Here is a 14,420-nt window from a genome sequence, read left to right as displayed (position 1 = left end):
TATCACATTATGGACAAGTCCATTTTACTGATGAGGGAATAGCGTTCAGCAAGGCTACGCAATGATAAGGCACACAGATAGTAAATAGCCAGACCAACTATCAAACTCAGATCGGATTGACTTCATAGTCTACATCTTTTACTGCGTGAAGGTGTATTTCAATGTGACAATTACAGTAAGACTCACACTCTTGGAGAGTGTCAGCAAGAGGAGTGTCTTTAACGACCATTCAAACATTTGTCAGGAAAAGGGATGCAGTGGAGCCATCAAAAGTAGGTAAGAGGAAAGTATGTACAAATACATCCTCATTCCTGCTGCCGCCTGCTCCAGTGGGTAGCTGTATGCTTTCCACCTCCTTCCAGCCCTCTGGCTGGTTAAGTTTATTACATGTTCTGACAGTTGAGGCCCATGGTGAAAAAGGATAACAGATTTGTACTCTCAAGATCATCTCCAGATGCTGGCCAGAAGCACCTCTGGATTCATGAAATATTTGTCTTTAGTATTTCTGGAAGATGGATGATTGGAAGAAAAAAAAGTTCTAGGAACATTTCAGTATAAATCACGGGGAATTCCTTTCTTTGGCAATCTGGAATGCATTTCTCTATTTCTTTTAGAAGAATAATGTGTGTATTAATAATGTGGTTGGAATGGAGTCTGGGCCAGGATGAGATGACCATAGAAATCATTACTGATGGTTTCTCGTGGCCAAACAATCTGTTCCCCCAGAACTGGAGTCTGTCATCTGTAGGTGAAGGACTGCTGAAAGGCCACATCTGAGTCACCTGCACAAGTCCCCTCCTCTCCATCCCAACTGCCATTTCTCCACCCAGATTTGGGGTTTTTTTTGTTCGGGGGGATTTTTTTTTTTTTTTGGTCTGAATTATGAAACGCTCAAATCAGGCTTATTAACTTTCTCTCTTGCTTCAGCACAAACAAGCATTCAAGTTGACACTGGCGTTGTCCTACTAATGTGATTACGCCATCGCCTCGATGACATGCTTCTGGGACTCATTATTGCCTCTAGCAGTGCTCTCTCATCTTGTTTTTTAAATTGAGATATAATTGACTCCCCAGTCTTTTTTTGATTCTACACAACACATGAAGATTCCATTTGTTTATGATTATGTTTTTTCATTTATGTATGAAATGTTTATGAATTTATATATTTCAGTGTAAGTTTGAAATACATATATATATCTTTAAAGAATGAGATAATATATACTAGGGGTCAGCAAACTTTTTTCTGAAAAGAGCCAGATAGTAAATATCTTCGGCTTTGCAAGCTGTAAGTTCTCTGCCGCGAGCTACTTAGCTCTGCCCCTGTAAGCGCAAAACCGGCCCTGTGTAAAGAAATGTGTTTGGCTGTGTTCCAATAAAACTTTATTTACAAAAACAAGTAGCAGGCCAAACTGGGCCTGTGGTTCAAGTTTACAGATGCCTGATAGACAACTTGGCTTTGGCTACTTCAGGTGTGATCAAGGTAAAACCAGATCCAGGAACTCAAATACTTCTGACTTTGTTCTTCTGTCCCTGCTGCACGTCTACTTCATTGTCCCCAGCACTGCAGTGTTCTCTCTGCAGGCTCCGACCACTGCCTCTTGTGGCACCATAGGGAACACGGGCCAGCAGCAAGGCCCGAGTCTGGCACGTTACAGTCTAGGCACTCACACCGACAGCTTTAGTCAGCTCTCATGGTTCCAGAAGGAAATCCTCAGAAGGAATTCCCAACTTTGTGTGCCCCTCCTACCTCAGCAACATTGCAATACATGGCAACTTCCATCACACCCACTCAAATGGAAAGAAACGGGGAAGTTCCCCCAAAAAGCATGAGGAGCAAACAACTTTTGCAGGCATCTTCTACCATAAGGAGCAGCACAAAGAAGGGAATGATTGTCACCGTGGTCAGGATCATTTTTAGAAAAGAGAGCAGCTGTCATTATAAAAAGATGAGAGATAAATTGTCATACATTACTAAGCACCTATTGCGCACATGGCACAATGAGTTTTTTAAGGCAGTGGTTTTCCAACCTTCTTTAGTACCTTTGTCAGAACAAATGAGTTCTGTTATACTACGGTAACAAACAACTCTAGAATCTCAGTGGCTTAACCAAGACATGGAAACAACCTAAATGCCCATCAACAGATGACTGGATAAAGACACACACACACACACACACACACACACACACACAATGGAATATTACTCAGGCATAAAAAAGAATAAATAATGCCATTATGCCATTTGCAGCAACATGGATGGACTTGGAGATTATCATTCTAAATTAAGTAAGCCAGAAAAAGAAAGAAAAATACCATATGATATGACTTATATGTGGAATCTTAAAAAAGGACACAAATGAACTTATTTACAAAACAGAAACAGACTCACAGACATAGGGAATAGACTCATGGTTACCAGGGGTTAAAGCAAGTGGGAAGGGATAAATTGGGAGTTCAAAATTTGCACCTCTCAGGGAGTGATGGAAATGTTAGGTATCTTGACTGTGGTGGTGGTTTCATAGGTGTATGCATCTACCAAAATTCATCAAATTGTACATCTGAAATACGTGTAGTTTACTGTACAGAAATTATACCACAATAAAGTTATTTTTAAAAATAAAAATAAAATCTCAGTGGCTTAAGAAAACAGATTACTTTCTTGCTCATACTGCATGTCTATCATGAGTTGGCCAAGAGTTCTGCTCCACTCTTTCCATCAGGGATCCAGGTATGATGAGCATTCCCTAACTGTCTCCCACAGCAGGGAGGAAGGAAAGTGGTGAATCATGCAATGGTCTTTGAAGGTTTCTTCCTGGAAGTGACACACATAACATGCACTCACATTTAGTTTGTCCAACAGTTAACTTCAAAGAGGTTAGCTGTGTGCTTGAATTGTATTGCTGGTACCCATTACACGCTGGCCTCCTGTAAGATGATTATATATCCCCACCCACTGTCATCTGACTGTGGGTGAGGTATATTTCCCCACTTCATTGATATCAGTCTTGGCCAGTTAAATGTAAGCAGAAGTGATCAGTGTCACACGTGAGCAGAAAATTTAGAGCCCTTTAATTTTGCTGCCGCTGTTGCTGTTTTCCCTTTGTCACAAGAACTATATGTCTTAGATGGGAGCTATTTCTGTGGCCTGAGTTCTAGAATGATGGAAATCCATGGAGTGGAGTCATGTTCTCCCTATAGTCGACAGGTAGTATGCATGAGAAGTAAACTTTGTTGTTGTAAACCACAGATGGCTTGGAGACATTTGTTACAGCAGCATAACCTAGAAAGAAATGACTAACACAGAGAAGAACCAGAAGTACTGAGAAATAACCCTAATGACTCAGAAGGCCAGCCCTTCTACTGACAAAATGTTTACTTTTCCCTCCTTTGTGTACATATCACACACACACCCTTCTTCAAGGAATCAACTCAAAAATCTGTCTAGCCACTGTAGCAAACACGAAGTCCACTATACCTGATGTGTTAGTTTGCAAATACCGGAGACTGGGTGGTTTAAACAACAGATGTTTATTTTTGCATATTCCTGGAGGACAGAAGTCTGAGATGAAGGTGTCAGCAGTGTTGGTTGCTTCCAAAACTTCTCTTAGATAGCTATCTTCTCCCTGGGTCTTCACAAGGCCTTTCCTCTTGCCTGTGTCCTAATCTATTGTAATAAGGCCACCAGTCATATGGGATTAGGGCCCACCTATATGATCTCATTTTACCATAATTACCCCGCCCTATCTCCAAATACAGTCTCAGCCTATGGTACTGGGAGTTAGGATTTTAACATGAATTTTAAAAGGACACAGTTTAGCCCATAATATGATATGCAGCAATCTGTTCATCAGAGCACTATGAAAAATAGTCTTTATTAGGTCCAGATGTGACTTCTCTGGATCCAGAGACCTCAGTACTAAAAAGACAAATTGTCTGTTCTCCACACACCCAATATACAACAGAATAGAAAAACCACAATAAAAAAAATTCCATTTAGAAAGAGAAACTATAGGAGACATATAGCAGACACTGTCCCATAGTAAATCTGAAATCTGACTGGACAGGAATCTTGAAGGTCCCTACTTAGGAGTGGAGAATGTGCCTAAATCATGCCCTGAGTCCACTCTCGAAAAGTAGGTCCCTTGTACTTTTCCTCCATTGTCCTTGGCTCTGATTTCTGGATATTATTCCTTTTCCATTATTCTTCTAACCACATCTGAAGTAGGTATTGGGCAATATGTTCTGAGGTTGGGGAGACTAAACTGTTTTATCAGTCCACTGTCTGCCCATAGAATTTAGTGGTCTCAGAGATAATTTTAAAGCTTGAATAGTCAGAATCACTTTTCATGTAGTCAGATTTTTGTTAATGTCCTTTTTGCATTTTAAGTTTTCTGTTTTGTTTTGGTTTTGGCAGTACAACTATCCTGAAAGCTTTGTTTCTTTGATGGCAATCAGTCTTATGTGCAAGCAATCCACAGTCATCACACTTTTGGAAAATGCATTTTGCATGCAAAAAAATGACATGAATATTATTGGTCAGAGAGAGGGTGCTATGAGATGAATTGTGTCCCCCCCCCGCCAAATTCATACACTGAATTCCTAAATTCCTTATGAAAAGAAGAGATTAAAAAATGGGCGGAGGACCTAAATAGGCATTTTTCCAAAGAAGACATACAGATGGGCAGAAGAAAAGATACTCAGCATCACTATTCATCAGGGAAATGCAAATCAAAACCACAATGAGATATTACCTCACAATTGTCAGAATGGCTATTATCAAAAAGACAGCAAGTGTTGGCGAGGATGTGGAGAAAAGGGAACCCTCATGTACTATTGGTGAAAATGTAAATTGGTGCAGCCACTACGGAAAACAGTACGGAGGTTACTCAAAAAATTAAAAATAGAACTACCATACAATCCAGCAATTCCACTCCTGGGTTTTTATCTGAAGAAAACAAAAACACTAACTAGAAAAGATATTGCACACCTGTATTCACTGCAGTATCATCTACAATAGCCAAAATATGGAAGCAACCCAAGGGCCCATCAATAGATGACTGGATATAGAACACCCATAATGGAATGTTAGTCATAAAAAAGAATGAGTTCTTGCCATTTGTGTCAACATGGATGAACCTAGAGGATATAACACTAAGTGAAATAAGCCAGACAAAGACAAATACTGTATGATTTCACTTATACGTGGAATCTATAAAACAAAACAAATGAACAAACATAACAAAACAGAAACAGTTATAGATGCAGAGAACAAACAGGTGGTTGCCAGAGGGGTGAGAGTGGAGGAAGAAAAGAAATAGGTGAGCGAGATTAAGAGATACAAACTTCCAGTTGCAAAATAAATGAGTTATGGGTATGAAATGTACAGTGTGGGGAATATAGTCAATAGCTATGTAATATTTTTGTATGGTGACATATTGTAACTAGACATATTGTGGCAATCATTTTGAAATGTATAGAAATACCATAATCACTATGTTGTGTAACAGGAACGAACATAGTGTCGTAGGTTAATTATACTTCAAAAACAAACAAATAAACCAACTCCAGGAAGAAGACACCAGATTTGTGGTTACCAAAGGCAGGGGGTATGGGAAGGAGAAATTGGATGAAGGCAGTCAAAATGTACAAAATTTCAATTATAAGATAAATAAGTACTAAGGATCTAATGTACAATATGAGAAATATAATTAACACAGCTGTTTAAGTTATATATGAAAGTTGTTAACAGAGTGAATCCTAAGGGTTCTTATCACAAGAAAAAAAAAGTTAATATTTCTTTAATTTATATCTATATAAGATGATTGATATTCACTAAACTTATTGTGATAATCATGACATATGTAAGTCAAATAATTATGCTGTACACCTTAAACATATACATGTTTAATTATATCTCATGTGCATGTCAATTATATCTTAATAAAACTGAAAAATAAATAGGAAGAAAAACAGAGATTAGGGCACAGATGGCTGACCAGGGGAAGACACTGGAAGAAGATGGCCATGATTTGACCAAAACTGCAAGAGTTTATTTACGCACTCTCAGTTCTATTCCACTGATCTACACATCTATCCTTACGCTGATACCACATCCTTCATTTTCTTGCCTAATTGTCCTATCCAGAACCTCCAATACAATGTTGGATAGATGTAACAAAAGTGAACAGCTTTGTCTTGTTTTTGATTTCAGAAGCAAAGCATTCAGTTTTTCATCATTAATTAGGATGCTACATGTAGGTTTTTGTAGATGGTCTTCATGAAGTTGAAGATTTCTTTCATTCCTAGTGTTCTATGAGTTTTTTAATATAAAAGTGTGTTGATTTTTGTTAAATGCACTTTCCTTGCATCCATTGGAATTACCATATTTTTAAAAATCTTATATTAAGTTAATATGTTGAGACAAATCAAGTGTTCCTCCAAATAAATTTTTTTAATAAAGTTAGTGTGGTGAGTTGTATTGATTAATTTACAAATGTTAAACCAACTTTGCATTCCTGAAATAAACCCCACTTGGTCAGGATGCATTGTTCTCTTTATTATATTGCTGGATTTAATTTTCTAAAATTTTCTTAAGGAGTTTTGTGTTTATGATCGTAAGAAACAATGTAGTTTTCTTTCTTTTTAATGTCTTGGCCTGCTTTTGTCAATGATAATGATGGACTTACAACTTGAGTTAGAATATGTTTCCTCTTCTACTTTGTGAAAGTACTTTTGTCAAATTGGTACTACTTTTTTTCTGTAAATGTTTAGAAGGATTCACCAGTAATTCCATATGAACCCAGAGTTTTCTTTGTGGGAAGATTTTAAACAATTTAATGTCTTTAGTGGGTATAGAGATGTTCAGGTTACGTATTTCTTCATGAAGGAGATACGATATTTTGTGCCCTTGGAGGAATTAGTCCATTTCTTCAAGTTTGTCAAATTTATTGGCATCAAGTTATTAATGATATTCTCATAGTATCCATTTGATGTGTATGATATTCATGACTTTTTTCTTTCATTCCTGTATTTCTGATTTGTTTTCATTCATTTTTCAGCCTAGTTACAGGTTTATCAATTTTATCCATCTTTTCAAAGAACCAGTGTTTGGTTTCATTGATTTTCTCCATTGTTTGAACTTTCTCAAATTTCACTTGTTTCTCCTCTTTTTCTTTCTTATTTTCTTCCTTCTACTTTGCATGTCTTTTTCCTGCTTCTTGAAGTAAACTTGAGGTTACTAAAGAAGGCCTTTCTTCTTCTCTAATAGAAACATTTAAAGCTGAAAATTTCCCTCTAAGCACTCTTTAACTGTATTTCACAGTGTGATACATTGTATTTTGATTATTACGTAAAATAATTTCTATTTTCCTTTGTAATTTCTTCTTTGACCAATGGATTATTTAGGAATGTTTTACTTAATTATAAATAGATGAGGTTTTCACAGATATTTTGTTGTTACTGGTTTCCAATTTAATTTTTTCAGGGTCAGAGAACATATCCTGTATGATTTCAGTTCTTTTAAATTACTGAGACTTGCTTTATGACCCATTTCACAGTCTGTCCTTTTCAACATATCATGTGCACTTAACAAGAATTATGTTCTGCAGTTGTGGCATTTATATATACATAAGTATTATGTATTTTATGTAGTTATATATTTATATTTTATATGTAAATTTATATATTAGATTAAATCTACATATATATAAGATCAAGATAATTGATCATTTTTTTAATTACTTTTTTGGTCTAGTTGTTTTATCGCTTATTGAACAAAAGGTGTTAAAATTACCTAATATTATTTTGGAGCTGTCTGTTTTTCTTTAATTCTGTGTATTATTGTTTCATGTATTCTAAAACTCTACTATTCTGTACCTACATATATAACACATATGGTTATTATGTGTTCCTGATGAATTGGGACTTTTACCACTATAAAATTATTTATCTTTGGTAATATTCTTGGTCTTGAAGTACACTTTATCAAATGATAATATAGCTAGTCTCATCTTATAGTTACTGCTTGTATGTCATATAATTTTTATCAATTTCCTTTCAAGCAAACTGCATTTTTAAAATTGAAGTATTCCTAGGCAGCATGTAATTGGGTCTTGCTTTTTTACCTATTCTTAAAAACTTTACCTTTCAATTGAAGTTTTTAATTTATTAACATTTAGCGTAATTGCTGATGCAATTGGATTTATTATTCTGGTTGTCCCCTCTCTGTGTTTTGTCCCCATATATCCCCTTTCTTGCCTTTCTTTAAATTATTGACATATTTTTAAACTCCATTTTAATTCATTTTTGACTATTAGCCATAGTTCCTTGCTTTATTTTTAGTGGGTTTTCTAGGGATTATAGTATAAATTATTAACTTTTCACTCTACCTAGACTTGATATTATACTACTTAATATATAGTATAAAAATCTTACAATCTCTTAAGTTCATTTAACTCATCATCTTTTATGTTATAGCTGCCTCATTTATCTTCATACATTATAAACACTCAGGACAATACTATAATTTTTGCTTTACGTATTCATATGTATTTTAAGGACATTAAGAGAAAAAATAGCCTTTTATATCCACCTATATATTTACCAATGTTACTTACTCCTTCCTAGGGGTCTGAGTTCCATCTAGTTACATTTCAGTTCACCCTGAAGAACTTTCATTACCAAGTCTGGTAGCACAGTTGAGGTGGCAGCATATTCTCTTGGTTTTTCTTTATCTGAAAAATGTCTTTTATTTTGCCTTCAGGCTTGAAAAATATTTTCATTGGCTACAGAATTCTGACTTGGCTTTTTTTTCTTCCATTGCTTTAAGATATTTTTTTCATGACCTTCAGGCCCACGAAAATGTCACGAAAAGCCCACAGTTACTTGTTGCCCTTTGTTCCCCTTTCTGTAGTGTGTTAATTTTTCTCTGGCTAGTTTCAAGAATTTCTCTTTATCTTTGGTTCTCAGCAATTTGACTATATTGTGCCCAAGTATCATTATCATCAAATTTATGCTATTTGGAATTCACTGAGTTTCTTGAATTGGTTTATTTCCTCACACACTGTGAGAAGCTTTCATACAATATTTCTTTAAACACTTCTGTCTCCTTCCCTTTCTCCTTTCCTTTTGGGACTCCAATTATCCAAATATGTTAGACCTTTAGAAATTCTGCATTGGTCCTGGAGGCTGTATTAACTTAATTTTTCTTCTGGCTTCTTTAGATGGGTTAATTTCTAGTGATCTATCTTCAAAATCACTTTTTACTCTGTCATCTCCATTCAGGTAGTAAATTTCTCCAGTGAATTCAGATATTGTATTTTTTCACTTTAAAAATTTCCTTTTTTTTTTTTTACATTTTATATTTCTCTGCTGAGAATTCCTATCTTTACATTCATTAAAGCATATTTAACTTTACCTCACTCAGCTATTCTATCTTCTTTAAAGTCCTTACTTCACAATTTGAATATCTCAGAGTTCAGCATCTATTGATTTCTTTTCCCTTCAAGATAAGTTCATATTTTTCTGACTCTTGATTCTTCTGACTCAAAAATGTTGAGTAATTTTGGACTGTATCATCAGCATTGTAAATATTCTGTTTTGCAGATTCTAAATTTTGTTTTATTCCTCCAAAGAGTGGGTGTTTTGTTTTAGTAGGCTTTTAATTTGATTATCCTAAAATTACACACTGTCTTACCTGTGATGGGTGGATGCTCATAACTCAGATGAGGTATTTATACCTTTATTGTAATCTGCTTTCAGTTGCCTCACACATACGTGGTTCATAGGTCATCTAGAGACTTGGGGCTGAGTTTAAACACTGAACTAGGGGTTCCCTATTCTTTGACTCTCTCCTTTTCAGGGTTTTGCCCTGCCTTTCTGGAGGCTCTGATTGCCCTGGGGGCTCCTTCACTTAGTTCACTTGGCCAAAGCCATGGCAGGGATTTCTATCAGAATTTCAGTCGTGCGCTGTCACCTCCACCATAATTGCAGATGCCTTCAGAGTAAAACCACACATAACAAGGAACTCACTCCATTTAGTTTCATCACGTGAAGTTTTAATTCCTCTCTAAAATCTGCTGCATTTGTTCAGTCACCAAAGCCTTTAGCTCATATTCCCTCTCTCTCTGTGTATGTATATGAGTTCTACTATTTACAGTAGTTCACTACTTCATACTGGAGGTAAAATTTTAATTCTGTTTTCCAAATTTAGCAATTTTCATATATTTTATGTTCAAGTTTCTAACTTTAAACTTTTATGAAGTCATTAGCTGAGAACAACAGGGATGTTTTGTTAAACACACAAAGTCTGAAATTACATTTTATGATTCCCAAGTTGCCATCTTACTTCAGCATCCCATTTAATTTCCTATTTTTTCAGTTGCACAGTATTGAGAAATTCTGGTTTATATGGGTATATAGTTGCAAAACATGGAGGGTTTTTTTTAAACAATTTATCTTAGGATATCAATCAATAAAATAGAAGCTTTACTTGAGGTCTGCATAAAGAGGAGTTAAATTGGCAACATGATCCTCTAATCCCAGATTTTATAAACATCTCATGAAAAGCAGACATCTGCTGTCAAATATATTTGAGGAAATTTGGCTGGTATATTCTACTAGAGAAGCATTACATATTCACGATTCTGAGGAGAAATCTTTCAAATTTAACTTAATTCCAATGTTTCCCAAAGTTATTTACCATAGAATCCTTCCTTCAAACATACCCATTAACAAATTATAGAAGCAGTGTTCCAAATTTTGGAGAACAGAACTAAATGTGATGGCAAAGAAAAGAAAAAAAAAAAGAAATTAGCATCTACAGGTACCTACTATACGGTAGCATATTATTGGATGTACGTAATTTTATTTAATAGTTATGTCACCCAAATATGAGGAAACTTTGGGACAAGAAGGGTTTTGTTTGGGTTTTTTACCCAGTTTTATTGAAATATAATTGACATACAACATTTTTTGTTTAAGGTATACAACATAATGATTTGATAAATATTATGAAATGCTTACCATGGGAATTTAAGTTAGCATCCATCACCCCACATAGTTACAATTGTTTCTTGTGATGAGAACTTTCAAGATCTACTTTCTTAGCAACTTTCAAATATACAATACAGTATTGTTGACAACAGTCACCAAGCTGTACCTTACACTCCCAGGACTTAATTAATTTTATATTTGGAAGTTTGCATCTTCTGGCCACCTTCACCAATTCCTCAATGCCCTGTCGCTGGCAACCACCAATCGTTTCTCTGTTTCTATGAGTTCAGTTTTTTTTAGATTCTACGTATAAGTGAGATCATACAGTGTCTGTCTTTCTCTGTCTGATTTATTTCACTTAGTATAATGCCCCCAAGGTCCAACCATGTTGTCACAAATGGCAGAATTTCCTTCCTTTTGTGGCTGAATAATATTCCATTGTATATGTATACCACAGCTTCTTCATCCATTCACCCACCAGTGGACACTTAGGTTGTTTCCATGCCTTGGCTATTATAAACAATGCTGCAATAAACATGGGAGTGCAGATATCTTTTCAGTATCCTGTGTGATTTTTTAAATATGAAACACAGTCTCATGTCCCATGGGCCTTGCAGCATCCTTGCAGAGCCAAGCCCTATTGCTTCAGTCCCACCCAAGTGCCAAAATAGACCTGGTGGGAATGGGCTAAAAAGGGGTCAGGAGTACAGGAATTCTCAGACCAGTAGCCAGGGAAGTCAACCCGTATTGATACGGAGAATAGCCAAGGTAGGGACCAGGAAAATGGTGCTGAGTAACAGAAATAAATAAAAGATTTGAGAAAATAAAGAGGGAAATTCAACTGCAATATGAATACTTAGGGAGGTCAGAAAAAAGATAGTGTTAGGAAAAACAAAACAGGGAAAGTGATCCAAAACTAAGGTCATTTTACAAGGGGATTAGACTCTTGTATAGCAATGAGTGTAACTTTTTTTTAAAGAGTTGCTTAAGAAAATATATATCTTAGTAAAAGAGATAATGAATTTTCAAATGAGTGCTAGGGAAAAGAAATGCTAAAGAATGTCATAGGAGAGAGTGAAAGTTATAGGTTAGAGAAGTCATGGAGGCTTCCTCTAAAAGGCAAGATATGAATCAAGCCCTGAAGTCAGGAGAGGAAGGGTTCAAATGGCCAAAGAGAGAAGGAAAAAATATTTATATAGTACTAGTTATATAACCGTCAAGAATTTTTACCTTTACCTGTCAGATGGGCACATTTGTATCCTTCCCAGTATAAAATCTCCAGGAAAATAATTTATAAATTTCAAATTTTATTGAGGATCTACTATGTGAAAATTCACCCCCAAAAATGTAATTGATATTTCTGTAGTTTAAAGCATGATGATTAATTTTACTTTCATAATTTAAGTAATTTTAGCAAGCTTTCTCCCCCATCATTCAATTTCTTAAGATCTATATTTATAAAGTAGATTTTGCAGGGTGGAGAAGAAATTAGACAAGTGATATAACCCAGTGTACAAGTTCCTGGCTTTAGAGTCACCTTCCACTCTAAAATTATCTTTACAAGACAAGTGACAATTTATTTCACTATAATTTTTTAAAGTGGAAACGTGATTTTTCCAAAGTGTTTGGACTTTTATTGAAATGTTTTTCCAGCCTGGACTTCTATAAGACCACAATCTACTTTTAATCACCAATCTTGTGTTAGGAATCTTTGCATGCTCCTGAAGGGATATATATGGTCTTACAAATGTTTATTTCCCTTTAAAGTAGAGATCATTTTTATTATGAAAGTGATTAAATTCAGAAAAATAGAGAAAAGATCATATAGTCTTAGTATCCAGGGATAACCTCTATTAAGAGTTTGGTGTATTGTCTTCCAATCTGTTTCTGTAGAATGTATTTTTTTACATAATTATATCAAATATTACATATAAAATATAATATGCAGATTTTAAAATATCATGTCAAAATTTTCTGATTATAACACTACTATAGCTTAATTCTAGGGGATTTAGAATTTTTGAAGAGTATAAAAGAAAACATAAATAATGTGAAATCTATTTACCCAAAGACAGAAAATATATGTTGGCATATTTCTTTAGAATTCTTTCTTTTCTTTTTTCTTAAAACCTGTTTAAATCTATATTGTGTTATAGATTTTTAAGCATAATTAACACTGATTCACCTTTATAGAGAGAAACTAGGTGTGTGGTTATTTATAAAGAGTTGGTGAATAATGATATCTATGGCTAGCTGGTTTCTCAGTATTTTCCAACAATAATTTTTAAATGTTGAGTCATTTAATGTGCGTCTTAAAATTACAGAAAGAATGTAAAATATTGATGACAATGAAAAGAATTACAAGCTTATATGGAGCAGCGTTAAAACATTTAGTTGCTATTCTCTTTGCTTATATGAAGGATGGATAAAATTTTCTTCTTCTGTAGTAATTTGCACATCTCAAGATACCCAACATTCAGTAGCTTATCTGCTACTAATGTTAAAAAACAAAATTCAACTGAATAAAATTTACAGATCTTACTGGCTTTGTTTAATGATTCATAAATGGACAGCATCCAATCTGGCAGATAGAAAGGAGTTCTGAGGAACTGTACAAAATGAAAGACTTTTATAGGCAGAAGGGAATGGGAATAAAGAAGTTATGCTAGAGAAAAAAGCAGACTGATTATTGCAAGGTCACTGCCCTTTAGGGGATGGAAGGGGTCTATCAGGAAGATTACCTCACTAATGCACTAATGCTCATCAAGTAATTCCTGATTGGCTGACTTAAGAGTCCATTTTAGGAAGAGCCAAAATTGTAATTAAATCTTGGTTCTGTAATGTAGGGCTTAGCATAAGTGACTCCATTTTGAGCCTGTTGTCTTGTTTTTAATATTAGCAAATATAGAGTTGATTTCTACTCAATGATTGTAGGAAACTTTGCTGAATTGTGGAGTGATAGTGAGGGATAGAGTATGAAAAACATTTCTAGTACTAGAGATTAAAACAGCAACAAGAACAAGAATATGTTAATGATACCTGCCCCTCGGGAGTGCTCACTGTTTGCCTGGGACTGCATCAACCACTTCCTATCAGTAACTCTTGTATTCACTCATGCATTCAATATATGTGGGCTACTTTCTAATTGCTGGGATTGCAATAATGAGAAAAGAACTGATCTGAGAAGGATCCTCATTTGTTCTCATGGAGCTTAGAGATTAGTGGGAAGATGGACTCAATCAAATGATCGTGGTAAGAGCTAAATAATTACAAGCTGATTGAGGACTCTAAAAGAAAGGCCCATTGTTTCAAGACGTCTGTAGCAGATAAACCTTCCCAAGACTAGGGATGTATGGGAGGTTCCCTGAGGAAGAAACATTTACTAAGGTCTGCATGGGAGCAGTAGTTAATTCAGCAAAGGAGGATGG

At 35.2% G+C, this 14,420-nt stretch overlaps 1 long non-coding RNA gene across 1 annotated transcript in view; it reads right to left on the bottom strand.

Moving 5' to 3' along the window:
* LOC105071664 (uncharacterized) overlaps positions 1 to 14,420 on the bottom strand; it is a 294,007-nt gene that overhangs the window by 93,092 nt on the left and 186,495 nt on the right. The gene's annotated exons all lie outside the window — the stretch shown is intronic.

The sequence above is a fragment of the Camelus bactrianus genome, chromosome 13 (genome assembly GCF_048773025.1).
Source record: "Camelus bactrianus isolate YW-2024 breed Bactrian camel chromosome 13, ASM4877302v1, whole genome shotgun sequence".
NCBI lineage: Eukaryota > Metazoa > Chordata > Mammalia > Artiodactyla > Camelidae > Camelus > Camelus bactrianus.
Note: the sequence above shows the minus strand (reverse complement) of the source record. Positions and strands in the feature narration are given on the sequence as shown.